Genomic DNA, 13,709 nt, shown 5'->3' with positions numbered 1-13,709 from the left:
CAACGAACCCACTAGATAATACTTATCAAATGCAAATAGGAACCCAAAAAATTTGCATAATGGATTCGGATACGAAAGCTAATTGGGCAGGATGAATAGATTTATATATCTGCCAGTCGTGAAAACAACCCGCTCTCTGGCATTCATTTGTGGGTAAAATTGTAATTCAGTCAAAATTCAAGGTTGTTTAGCTGTTTCCGTACTGACGAACCACCAGTAGTGGCGACCAGCTAGCTGCGTCGCTTGGTCGTGAATCAATTAACTTTTTTTTATTTTTTTGTGGTCGTTGAAACCAGAAGCAAAAATTTTGTGGTCGTGAAACAATTTTTTTTCGTGCTTAGTTGTGAAACAATAGTTTTTTTTGTGTCGATAAAACATTTTTTTGTTAGTGTAACAAAAAAAAAAAAAAAAAAAAAAACAGAAAGCAAAAAGTTTTTGTGGTCGTGGAACAAATTTGTTTCTTTTTTTGTGCTTAGTTGTGAAACAATATATTTTTTTTTGTGGTCGATAACCAATAATTTTTTTGTTAGTGAAACAATAAAAAAAAATTTATGGTCGTGAACCAATAAATATATATACATATTTTTTGTGGTGGTTAAATTAATAAAATATTTTTATTTTTTGTGATTGTGAAATAATTTTTTTTTTGCGCGTGGTCGTGAAAACAATTAAGAGGGAGAAAATTCTGTGGCCATGAACAATCTTAACTTTTTTTTTCTTTTTTTTTTTTTTTTGGAAGAGTCGTGGATAATGTAGATTTCGTTCCGTTGGAGACAAGTGAATAATTAAAACCGGAAGAGAAATAAGAGTAGAAATTGGGGGAAAAATGCCCCCAAGTAGCAATGGAAGCATTTTACGAAAAATGAGTTACACGGAGATGTTGCAATTTGCAACACACAAGACAACAACTTCGCTGCAGTATGATGTTGCTTTTATTGGAAATTCTGAGGCAGAGCTTCCACGGAAATATTGTTTATGAACGAAATATTTTGGTGGAGTAATCTTGCTATAATGGGCGTAATGTCTGCCAGTCCGTCTGTCATTCAATCACGGCCAAACGGCTGGTCCGATGGGTATAAAACTTGGCAGGGTCCTAGTGGGGACCCATAAGTTAGTTTATAATGGGGTTTCATCCTACCTCCCGCCCTCGCCCCTCCGAAGAGGATGGGGGAGTGAAGGAATTCCCTGAAACGGAGCTGGTTCTGCTCGTGAAACGTGGCTGGTTATGTCCGTAGACTTAGTAACTTAACGCATTTTCATACACAATTAATTTCTGTATACATCTGTTTGCTAATATAGAGAAGGGGTGTATACGATTCAATTCAGGTGAGGTAACTTGAGAAATTTACAGAAATATGATAAATTTACAGACTTTTGAGGTATGTTTATATACGTGGAAAATCTGAACGGGACGCCATGTTCATAGTACCAGCAGCCCCACGGCGGATTTACATAAAAAAATACGTAAAAACATAACAAAAGTAATATTCTCAGTTTATGTCACCTGTAGTGCATCGTATCCACGATTTCCTACGTAACTTAGTCATTGGAATATTCATTTTCTTTCTCTTGGGGAAATATAAAGGTGTAATTTGGTGATTGGTAGAAAGCTGACGAAGAAGGAATCAGTAGGTTTATTGCTATACATAAAATGACTATCATAAACATTTTATGGAGGGAAGAGGGAGATTTACTTCGGAATATTTCCATTCCCATATTATATATATATATATGTATATATATATATTATATATATATATATATATATATATAGTATATATATATATATATATATACACACAACACACACACACACACATATATATAGATAACTATATATATATATATATATATATATATATTATAATATATCATTATATCATATATATATATATTATATATATCTATAAAGATTGTTCATGTTCCATGGTAAACAAGTAAATCATCAGACCAGGATAAACCAATAAATCTATTATAAATACTTTAAATGAATAAATATATTTAATTTATGCATGTAGAATATATATATATATATATATATATATATATATAATATATCATATATATATATATATATATATACATATATATATATATATATATATATATAATATATATATATATATATATATATAAAGAAAGATAGTTCCATGTTCCATGGTAAACAAGTAAATCATCAGACCAGGATAAACCAAATAAATCTATTATAAATACTTTAAATGAACTAAATATATTTAATTTATGCATGTAGAATATATATATATATATATATATATATATGATATATAATATATATATATATATATAGATATATATATATATATATATATATACATACATAGATATTATAGTATATATCATATATATATAGTATATATATATATATATACATACTAATATATATATAATATATATATATATATATATATATATATATATAGCATATATATATATATCTATATATATATAAATGCTATACCAATATGAACAAGTAAATCACTTAGCGAGAATAGAACAAAATGAACTAATCATAAATACATGAACTAAATATATATTTTAAATGAAACTAAAATGTAGAATTTATATGATATATATATATATATATATATATATATATATATATATATATATATATACTTTCAACAAGTAAACAAGTAAATCATTTAGCCAGAATAGATATGATGAAAACTAATATAAATATTTTAAATGAGCTAAATATAGTAAATGTATGAATATAGAATACTATATACATATATATACATATATATATATATATATATATATAATATATATATATATATATATGTATATATATGTATATATATATATATATATATATATTATATATATATATGTATATATATATATATATATATATATATATATCATACAAACAACAAACGATATTGTCGTTTAATCGTCGCAAATGTCTACCAAACTGAGAGTTAAAATGGTACGTGACATGTTGCATTTCCGTCTAAAAAATATATGACTGCAATTTTGCTAATTGCTTGCTGCTCCGGACAAGTTGTCATTCAATTTTTATTTTTTAACAAACCAACGGTCGAATATGTGTGAGTATATATATATATATATATATATATATATATATATATATATATATATATATATATATATATACTATATCATATATATATATATACATATATATATATATATATATATATATATATATATATATATATATATATATATATATATAATATATTATATATATATATATATATATATATATATATAGACCATAAAAAACATCCCAGTACCATTACAAGCCTTAAGTACCGGTATGGTACTGGGAGTTTATGGACACCCTTTATATATATATATATATAATATATATATATATATATATATATATATTATATATATATATATATATATAATATAAACGAGATACTATTCCAACTATATTAGATACGTTTAAGGACACGAGTCACGAAAGAGGGACTCATACATGTGAATAAAATTTGCATGAATATAGCTTGAGATGACTTGACTTACGTCTGGGTGTTATCCGCTAAAGTTAGCAAAAAGTTGGCTAAAGTCAGCACCAAACGTTTTGATGCTGATAGACAGCAGCTACAGATATGGATGTATACAGATCTGCAACGCCATTCGTGACCTCGGGGACAGTGAGGTCATGATAAATGTATTCACCCTAGGCGAAAGGGTTAAAAGGGCATTGTCGAAGATTACCAAACAAGATTTAGGGGGAAGAAGAAGAAGAAGAAGAAGAAGAAGAAGAAGAAGTAGAGGGAGCTTCGACGACGAGCATCTTCCCTGTCCTCAAATGTAAACTCGCTCATTGCTGTCTTTGACAATAAACGAGAGATTTCGAGCACTTTGTGCTGACCGATATTTTTTAAAGCCACATCTGAGCGACGACCCCTTTGCTGATATTTTACGTTTTCTGAGAAATTCTCGTTCCTCGGACGCTGCAACGACTGATTAAGTGTCATTCTCGCTTTTCCTTGAGGACAAGAAAATTATTTTGCTTTTCCTTCGAGAACAAAGAACATGAATATTAATTTGGTGTTGAACGTCGTGGGTTGTAGATAACATTAATTGTCTTGTGTTTACTATAGGCATCTCTCAAAACATTCCAAAAGGCAAATGAAGTCAGGAGCATAACTACCGAAAATCCTACCGAAACGTCAAGGAATCAATGAACTTTGGACAGCTGCGATATGATTTAATTGCTGATTGCTGATAAACAGACTCACTCAGAAGATCGAGAAACTGCAACATATACAACTCAACGGCGTCCAGACGGCCATTTTGTCCGATGAAATTGTTAACGATAACAATAATAATAACAAACTCTGTGTTGTTTTTGGTGGAGAGAGAGAGAGAGAGAGAGAGAGAGAGAGATAGAGAGCTCGATCAAGTGTGTTTGAGAAGGGTCTTCTTCCGAAATAATTATAATAATAATAATAAAAGCTAAGTCGTGGAGAGAGAGAGAGAGAGAGAGAGAGAGAGAGAGAGAGAGAGAGAGAGAGAGAGAGAGAGAGAGAGAGGATTCCTTCCGAAGGCTAGAGGCGTCCTTCGGCAGGACCCGTAACTTGCTCCTTTCACGGACCAATCAAATATCCTAGAGGAATAACCCAAGGAGGTTATATATACTTTGTGTCCTTTTGTCGCGCAAATCTTTGTGACTTGAATTCCAACCGCTCTCCAGGCATAAATCTCACATAAACAGGATTTTTAAGGAAAAAAAAAAACCTCGTATTCCCTGCATGCGGTGCACTGCAAGCATGACTTTCCTTTTACTGTATCTCCGTTCGTATTCTCTTTATTCCATCTTGCATTCCTCAGACCCTCTCCTAACAATTGTTTCAAACCTTTTTACTCTCAATTTCCCTTGCAACGCTGACGCTGAATGACCTCGTGGGTCACAGTGTTTGGCCTTTTGCCCAAATTTTACACATTCCTTTCCATTCCAAATAACATACCTATTGAACTAAATTCCCATTGAATAATATTCTATTGAATAAAATTCCCCGTTGAATAATATTCCTATTGAATAAAATTCCTGCTGAATTATATTCCTATTAAATAAAATTCCTACTGAATAATATTTCTATTAAATAAAATTCCCGCTGAATAATAGTTTTATTGAATAAAATTCCGGCTGAATAATATTCACATTGAATAAAATTCCCGCTGAATAATATTCCTATTAAATAAAATTCCCACTGAATAATATCCCAAAGTATCAGTACTTACGCTGAGTAACATTTGCTATTGAATAAAATTCCTGGTGCATAATATCCCTATTGAATAAAATTCCTGCTTCATAATATTCCTATTAAATAAAATTCCTGTCGAATAATATTCCTATTGAACAAATTCCGGCTGAAAATATCCCAAAAGAATCCAACTCACGCTGAATAATATCCCAAAAGAATCAGTCTCACGCTGAATAATATTCCTATTGAATCAAATTTCCGCTGAATAACATTCCTATTGAATCAAATTCTCGCTGAAAATATCCCAAAGGAATCCAACTCACGCTGAATAATGTCCCAAAAGAATCAGTCTCACGCTGAATAATATTCCTATTGAATCAAATTCCCGCTGAATAACATTCCTATTGAATCAAATTCCCGCTGAAAATATCCCAAAGGAATCAATCTCACGATGAATAATATTACTATTGAAAAAAAAATTCCTGCTGAATAATATTCCTATTGAATCAAATTCCCGCTGAATAATATTCCTGTTGAATAACATTCCCTCTCCATTATACCGTTCAGCGCTCATCGCAAAATGACCGAACATCAAATTTACGTCGCTACTTGTCAATGGCGTCCAAACTCAGCCTTATCTAAAAGCGGACCGCATTCGGGAACCTTCGTTTCGAATGCGGTTTACCCCCAATTATTTGTTCAGCCGCGAATAAGCACAAACGAAAGGTAATTGGGTCACCGGTAGCCTTTTTTTGTAGAGGGGGGGGTGGTGGTGGGGGGGGTGGGGGGGGAACGGTTATCATGAGAGAGGCTTCTGATGACCTCCTCCCTGACCTTGTGACCTCGTTTTGTGAAATATTCCTTTGCTTGTCAATTTGTACATTGTTTTTATTTGGGGGGTTAACTGTTTTGGGGGTTAACGTCTTTTGAGGGTTAACTTTTTTTGGGAGGTTAACTTTTTTGAGGAGTTAACTTTTTTTTGGGGTGGTTAAGGAACTTTTGTGGGGGATAACTTTTTTGGGGGTTAACTTTTTTCGGAGGGTTAACCTTTTTGGGAGTTAACTTTTTTTGGGGGGGTTTAACTTTTTTGGGGGGTTAACATTTTCGGAGGGGTTAACTTTTTTGGGAGTTAACTTTTTTGGGGGGTTTGGGGGGTTAAACTTTTATTTCTTGGGGTGGGGGGGTGGGGAAAGGGGAGGGGGGGGGAAAGTAGATTAGAAGTTCAACGCTTGATTTTAATTTAATTTTCTATCTTCTTTAGTTTCAGGACCTCTTATGTAAAGTATTAATGAACCATCTTTTTATTTTAGTTTATTTTTCTTAGGAAAACGAGGACCCGTTAGCGAGTTTCCTTTTGGATGCGTTCGTTCGTCGTCTGCTTTTTATAAATAAACAGAACAGAATATAAAATTTATGCCAAAGGCAAAGCACTGGAACCTATAAGGTCATTCAGCGCTGAAAAGGAAATAGAAAGTAAAAAAAGGTTTGAAAGGTGTAACAGGAGGAAAACCTCGCAAATATTGTTTGGAGAGGTTGAAAAGTAAGATGGAAGAAAGAGAATATGAAAGGAGGTACAGTAAAAGGAATGAAAAGGGTTGCATCTAGGGGCTTAAGGAAGGGACTCGGCCAATAACCTTCTGTAATGCCTACAGTGCACCGTGCGAGGTGCACTGACGGCCCTTACCCGCTCGAACACTTCCTTATACCTAGTCCAACAGGTCAGCCAGCGCGCAGCTTTGGGTATGAATCACCAATACTGTGACGTCACGCGCCCTGGTCTCTCACACGCGGTTAACCAAAACAATATGCTACCCATAGTCGTAAGGTAGACTATAGGACTTGCTGTTTGCCCATATATCTTTTTATTCATTCATTCATTCTACCATCGATAGTGCCAAGTAGCTGCGCAGTATTTGGCTGTTCTAATACATGTGAAAAAACGAAAAACTCGAATATGAAATACCGTCGTTTTCCAAAGAAAAGCCATACAAAGACCAGTGGGTACATGCCTGTTGTCGTGCTGACAGAATTAACGTCGTGTTCTCTGATGATCCCCATTTAATCAAACTAATAAGAAATAGTTTATTGACTGGTTTTTTCCTTAATAATGAAGAGTGTATTTCAGCTTCTAGCATACGAGAAATACTTCAAAACAGACTATGGGCCCACACATAAGATCAATGAAATGCATTTAAATGTAACTGGTCAACAAAGACAGCGCGTTAAATTAGCAGTGAAAACGGTGTCTACATCCTGTGCCAATTCAGAAAAATATTTAGACGAAAGGGGACAGTTGAAGTGTCAAAACTAAAGTGAAACTTCCGATTTTATTCTTTTAATAACGAATGATTGGCTCGACATCATGAATTCAATTCTTCTTGCATGTATGGAGAGTTTGGTAAATGCACTGCTTTTGTTATTGATGTAGAAAAACAAACAGGTAAATTAAATTGCTCAAGGTCATCGAGTTAATGAGTGTTATGAGTTAGAAGTCCTAATGCAAATATATATATAATATATATATATATATTATTATATATATAGATATATAGATATATATATATCTATATATATATATATATATATATATATATAGATAGATATATATTAGATCTATCTTATATCTATATATCCTATATATATCTATCTATAATATATATGATATATAGATATAGATATATATATCTCTATATCTATATATATATATATTATAGATATATAGACATATAGATATATATATATACTATATATATATATAAATATATTCTCTATATATATATATATATATATATATATATATATATATCTATATATATATATATATCTATAGATATATCCTATATATATCTATATATATCTATATATATATCCTATATATATCTATATATATATCTATCTATATAGATATATATATATATATATATATATATATATATATCTATCTATATATATATATATATATATATTATATATATAGTATATATATCTATATATCTATATATATATATATATATATAGCTATATATATATATATATATATATATATATAATATATATATATATCTAGATAGAATATATATCATATATATATATATATATATATATCTATATATATATATATATATATATATATATATATATATATTCCTTCTGGAGAGAGGAATAATTTTTTTTTTTTCATGTAAATCCACCATAGCTTTATTTAATGTTAAAAGCCTCTCATAGTATTGCCTACCTGCTGACACAAAGATTGAATCAATATTGCCTTGAACATTTCTTTGGGTGTATAAGGGCCATGGATGGTCACCGTGATCATCCAAATGCAGTGAATTTTAAATTCAGGCATAAAAAAAGTTTTGTTAGGGAAGGAAATTAAGGTAATAAGTGAAAAGTGTAATATCACTTCAGTTGAAAAATTCTGAATCTCCCAATGAATGTGAGTATGTAACAAAAGAAAGGGAGTTAGCATTAGAAATATGTCTAACAACAGATGTTTTTGATGAGGAAGAAAACCTTTTGAGAGCAAACACAGAAATAAAAAAAGATATCGAGGGAGAAATTGAGGAGGAGGCTCTTAAATACATTGGGGGATATATTGTTAAAATATTTTGTGTGCAATACCCTAAGTTAGGAAATAAGAATAAAGAAGTACCAAGGAGTGATACTTGGTTAGACTGTGTAAGTAGGGGGGAATTGCATGTACCTTGTAGTCATCTTTTTATTCACAGTTAGTAATAATGCGGGAGATCTTCAATGCTGTACACGGGAAAGCACTCATAGAGGGCAAACATTGTTTTAAAAAGTTTTGCTTTGAATTGAAAAAGTCTAATATTGAAGTTATAACTTTTTATGTAAAGATATCCGTATATTTTCGAATGAGATATCTTAATAATCTGATAAAGTATAGAAAACGTCAAGGGCAACCATGCAGGGAGGCAGTAAGAAAAAAGATAAAAGTTGTAACTTAATCAAATATTTTCAAAATGCAAATGTTGTTTTATTTACATTCTTTTGACACTTGAAAGATAACACTATCCAAAAACATTCATCTTCTAAAAAGATTCTTAAAAGACGGCGTGTGTTAGACCTAAGTTCTTAATGGTTCTCACCACCGCGCTCCCTCAGATGACGTAGGTGCGCAGAAGAGGCTTAAAAATGGGACGCTGTCTGGCTGACCTGTTCTATCTGGACCGTGACCTAGTCTAACATAACCCAACCCAACTTAATTAAACCTAGGGGTATGGCTAAGAAATCGGGGCTGGCAATACTAGTATACATCTCGGAGTTTTTGCATCCGGTAATATTTATATATAAAATATTATATATGATATATATATATATATATATATATATATATATATATGTGTATATATATATATATAATATATATATATATATATATATATATATATATATAAATGAAAAATAAATACAATTTCTGTTTCATAGTGGATGTAATTCAAAGGCAAAGTAGAATATATATCACAAAGGGGGACAACAGAAGTGGCCCAGTTTAGATAAACGATCATCGCACAAAACACAATGAGTGATTGCCATTTGTCTCTGTAACATGTCTGACATAAATTCACTCATTTCGAAGAATAACAACCACTACTTTAATACTTTGTATTTCACTGCGTGCCACATAAGAAAAAGACAAGGCGTGATCCTACCCAATGCTTACTTGGGACGTGTGCAAGATTTTCCCATTCACGCGCAGTAAACATTATATTTCCCATATTAAAGTAAATTAAAACTTGCTAAAATTTACGGTCAAATAGAGCGTTGCTTTACCAACGGAAATTGAAATAAATACGCTCTATTCTATTAGAAATAATTGTTCTGTACTGTTTAACATGCACGTTATTTGTTTCTTACATTTTCATTCTAATAAATAAATCATAAATATATTATCCTAAAATTCCTTCCTCTTCAAATCAACGCAAAACACCTCTTTCAGACCCTTTTAGTCTCTTCCGTAGACATTTCCTATTCCCTCAAGATGAACAACAAGAACAACAGCAACAACAATAACAACACAGCAGTTTGTAGGCTTACTCCCCGAGTGAGTGAATCAATGATCTCTTGCATGACGTAATACGTAAGAAAATCGTTAGTCCTTCATTGCATGTCAAGAAAAAAAGAGAATTAATTTGTCGTTGCATGACTTACGAAAGACTCCTGTCATTCCATTATGCTCCGTGAGAGGGAGGAATGGTCGTTATGCCGTTGCTGATCTGAACATACCTTGAAAATGTAATTTCAAGTAGACATAGATATAAAAAAATTGCATATTCTTATAGTAATAAGAAGTAATTCCAAGTAAAAAACGCACCGGCGCAATCAAGATTTCTGCACATGAAACTTTAAGCCACGGCCGGTGGTGGCCTGTCCTATAGCGTCGACAGAAGCAGGATAATGGCTAACTTTAACCTCAAATAAAATAAAAACTACTGAGGCTAGAGGGTTGAAATTTGGCATGCTTGCTGAATGGAGGGTGGATGATCCCATATCAATTTGCACCACTCTACCCTCGGTAGTTTTTGAGATCTGAGGGCGGAGATAAAAAGTACGAGCGGACAGACGAATAGACATCCCAATACTTTTCTTTTACAGAAAAATAAAAAAGCCAAAATATAAAATATAATATATAAAACATTTGCTGTACGTGGAGCAGTTCTAATGAAACAATCCAGATCTAATTATAGCTTGAATAATGGCGTAGCATTGATATGTAAATTGGTCTTTAATGTTTTTAGTTTCCGTAAATATTTAAAAAAAGGGTTGGAACCGAATGATGGCAGTGTTAGATTATTATTATTAAATATTTCAGCTGTGAGGGAAAAGGTGTAACTTGTCAGCTGCCAGATTAGATTATTTATATACACACATAAATATATTATATATAAGTATAAATACACTTATGTGTGTATATAAATAATCTAATCTGGCGGCTGACAAGTTACACCTTTTCCCTGACGGCTGAAATATTTAATATATAAATATTTATATTTAATAAGTATGTACATACACACACACACACACACACACACACACATATATATATATATATATTTATATATATATTAATATATACATCCATAAATATATATATATATATATATTATTTATATACATACATATATATATATATATATATATATATATATATAAATATATATATATATATATATATATATATATATTATATATATATATCACTTCGATCCCCCCACAGTCAGCTACTACCACTTACTACCTCACTATGACATTACATAGGTCCACAAAGCAATAATAAAAGATTATAATACTCTTGTATGCGATGGATAAAGGTAAAAATTCCATAAGATATAAAATTTTTAACATACTATAAAAATTCGGTGCAATCGAGTTTCCTGTACAACGTACAATGCTGTAATAAAAACATCAACTATGACCGGCAGCTCTCCAGTTGCTCACCAGATGCGGTTGAGTGAGGGTGCGTCCCATGGCTCCAGAAAGCGCTGCCAGATGCACGATCCATGGCTAACTTTAACCTTAGATAAGATAAAATCTACTGAGGGTATAGAGCTGCAATTTGGTATGCCTGATGATTGGAGAGTGGATGATGAACATACTAATTTGCAGCCCTCTAGCCTCTGTAGTTTTGTTTTAGCCGGCACAGTAGCTTTCTTTGACATGAAACTAAATACGAAAATAAACGTAGAATTCTGGCTACCAAATTTCAAAGGCAAATTAATATTCCACAGCAATAACCTATCTTCTCTCACCTCCCCGTTAATAATTCACAACGAATGTAAAAATAGTAAATTACCTTATAAAGGAAGATTAATTAAATTCGTAATCGTTCGGTTAATTGGTATTTGTTGTACGGTGTAATTCGCCATTGTTAATTTAGTTATCATTACTAAAAGATATTATTATCAAAAGAGACGTCATTATTAATTCAGATACCGCTACTGATTTAGATACAATGTACGTAGGATGAACATTATTTATTTTGGTACTTTGGATGTTAATATATAAGGAATGATTTCATTACCTGGCTCGGGGACTCCAAAGGTTGAGAGAGAGAGAGAGAGAGAGAGTCGATGATTTATCAGACAGCGTTTCACCAAACTACAACAAAATAATTAGAGAAATATGAGAGAGAGAGAGAGAGAGAGAGAGAGAGAGAGAGAGAGAGAGAGAGAGAGAGAGAGAGAGAGAGAGAGAGAATCGGTATATAACCGTGATGTGATGAATCGACAAGTGACCAAAAGCTGAACTTAAGACATTTGATGACGAAAGAGAAATAATTGGTTGAAAAAAGGAAAAAAAGCGAAAACTGATTCAGAATTGTCATCACGAAATCCTCAAGAAAAAAACAACGCGTTACAGGTGAAAATTATTATTAATATCATTATTATTATTACAATTATTATTATTATTCATTATTATTATTATTATAATTACTATTATTATTATTATTATTATTATTATTATTATTATTATTATATTATTATTATTATTTTATTATTATTATTATTATTATTCAGAAGATGAACCCTATTCATGTGGTAACAGCTGACCCCACCGGCCACTGACTTGAAAATCAAACTTCCAAAGAAATCATATTATATATATATATATATATATATATATATATATAATATATATATATATATAATATATATATATATTACATACATACATATATATATATATATATATATAAATATATATATTATATATATATAATATATATATATATAATATATATATAATATATATATATATATGTCTATACACACATATTATATATTTATACGTATATGTACATATAATATATTTATACTCAATAAATATATAATATACATAAAAATAATAGCATTTACAAATTGACAACAGATTTTACAACCAATGTCCCAGACAATAATAATAAAAAAAAAATGGAACACAAAAACGCACAGCGAATTTTCACGAATGTCAACGGAAGGCTGGAAGACATTGATCTAAGCTAAAAAAGATATTGAACATAATAAAGAAGAAAAAACTACAATATCCCCCTCCCCCCTTTTCCAACACGTGTAGTCCTTGACTCCTATGCCATTGCATGCGACCATTAAGAATTGCTCGCGTCATGGTGAATATCAGAGCAGAAATAACTTATTTTCTCCACTAAAAAAAAAAAAAAAAAAAAAAAAAGAAAAAAAAGAAAAAAAAAGAAAAAAAAAATATACGTATATATATATATATATATATATATATATTATATATATATATATATATATATATATATATATATAGAAGTGAATATAAAAATTACAAATGGTAAAAAGGAATGAAATTAGGTAAAAAAGAATGTGAATAAAATTGATATTGTAAAAGAAGAAGAAAATCAATGAAAATAAATAAAACTAAAAGAAAATTATACAGTGATAGAGTAAAGAAATGTAAAAATGTAATCTCTGGATATCATATTATCTATATCTATCTATCCTCGCGTTTCACTTAGTT

This window comes from Macrobrachium nipponense, chromosome 23, assembly GCF_015104395.2.
Source record: "Macrobrachium nipponense isolate FS-2020 chromosome 23, ASM1510439v2, whole genome shotgun sequence".
In the NCBI taxonomy this organism is placed as follows: Eukaryota; Metazoa; Arthropoda; class Malacostraca; order Decapoda; family Palaemonidae; genus Macrobrachium; species Macrobrachium nipponense.
This window is presented reverse-complemented; position numbering follows the sequence as displayed.